The following is a 1,972-nucleotide window of genomic DNA, read 5'->3' on the forward strand; positions in this document are numbered from 1 at the left end:
GCCTCGCAACGTCCCGACCAATCAGAGCACAGTGGGCTCACAGGGAGGGGAGGGGGCAGGAGACAGACTATACAGAGATGCTGTATGAGAAACCAATGTGAGTTTGGAACATTGAACAATGTAAATCTATTCTAGTAGACCTCAACAATGGAATTATGATCAGTAGAAAGGGCCATGACATGGGACCTTTAACATATTTCTAACTTAATTGATTGACTGAATTCATTTTGCACTCTCATTTGCACTATGCACATCATCTTTTTTTATATATATATCCTGCTTACTCGAAGTAAACGGTTATTTTGTGGTGTTTTTGTAATTATTGAGTGTTCTTGTATTTTAATGTGTTATTTTATTCCTCGGGACTGTGGGAAACAGCATTTCGATCTTTCTGTGTGTACAAACATATTTTGAGATTGACAATAAACTAATTGATTATTTATTTTATTTGACAGAATTCACTTTCTGGACAGTCACGAGCTCTGTATAGGATTTTGGAAAACTTTCTAAATGTATAGTTGTTTGTTAAAACTTTATTTAGCGCTTGTGAAAGCCTTTTCCTGCATTGCTTGTTGGCACTGCCTTCGTCTGTTAAGCTGTCATTCTGGCTTGATCTGTCTTGAAAAGGTTTTTTGAAATAATATAAATTAAAAAACAGCTGCAGCTTGAAAAGAGAGCAAAGAGCAAATGAAAAAGTGATTTGAATTGTTGCTCTTGTTTGACATTTCCAACCCTTTTATACCCAGGAATAGTGCTGTGACCTTGTTAAATTGAAGATAATAATTAGATTTCACAGCCTGGCACTCGTTCTGTAAAAACCTCAGACAGACTCGCAGGATCTCGAGGTCGGCTTTATTTAAACTCCCAGGACATTAACAGAGTCTTCATCAGAATTACTCTCGTTGCCTCCGTGGGCAGACTACGAACACTGACTCTGATTTAAAGTCTGGTTTATTTCATTTGTTCCCTTATCGCTCATTACTTCTGTGTGACTTTGTGTTTCTTTCTCTTTTAAACATGCTTTTAAGTTTTTACTTTTCCTCTATCTGTGACAGTTTTCTTCAAACACAAGAACATTACATCCTGTTAAATCTAATAGTTTCATATGAAAGCAAATATCTTTCAATATTCTGCAATCAATTGTCTCTTTCCTGTCTGTACAAAGAGATTTTCACGTTTTACGACATTAAATACGTCAGTAATTACCCCACCGGTGAATTAAAAAAATGTGGTTGCTAACAAGTGTCTAAATGAGATTAGATTACTTTATTGTCATTACATAATGCAAGCAGAATAAGAGGGTCTAACCAGAGTGCAAACAGTCAGTTATATACACATCTATCAGCAGTCTGTGTAAAATAAATTATACAAATAAAGGTAAATAGATGTCAAATGTAAAAATCATGCCCATCATTAGCCGCCGTTAGCTTAGCGGTGGTGTCTTTAAATCATGTGACCAGTTCCTTTATAGCCCCCAGATTATTCTGCTGAATAAAACATGTTAACATCATGTAGAGCACAGAGCTTATCTTCTGCATTAATCAAAAAAGTAATGGAAAAATCCCATTGGCTTTTCGTCGAAAGGGAACCAGGGAGATGCCTACTTCAGGGTAGATAAGAAATTACTTCGCCACTTTGGTTTAAATGAGAACTTAATTGTGAATATCCGTGGTTCACACACAAGACTGGAGAATAATACACAGTTGGCTCCACAAGCACTCACAAAAAATCTGCTTTAAGGTTGCTTCGGCTTCACCTTCTGTGACAGCTGACAGCTTCAGAAGAGGCCGTGACCTCCGGAACCTTCTCCAGCTGAGCAGCGCGCTGACCTTGGTCACTTTCAGACGGTAATTAATTACACCACATGACTCCTGACTTTCAGCCCTGCGTGTCCAAAGGGTGAGAGTGTGTGTGTGTGTGTGTGTGTGTGTGTGTGTGTGTGTGTTTGTGTGTGTGTGTGTGACACACTGTG

The sequence above is a fragment of the Notothenia coriiceps genome, unplaced genomic scaffold (assembly GCF_000735185.1).
Source record: "Notothenia coriiceps isolate Sejong01 unplaced genomic scaffold, NC01 NC01_scaffold00037222, whole genome shotgun sequence".
Taxonomy (NCBI): domain Eukaryota; kingdom Metazoa; phylum Chordata; class Actinopteri; order Perciformes; family Nototheniidae; genus Notothenia; species Notothenia coriiceps.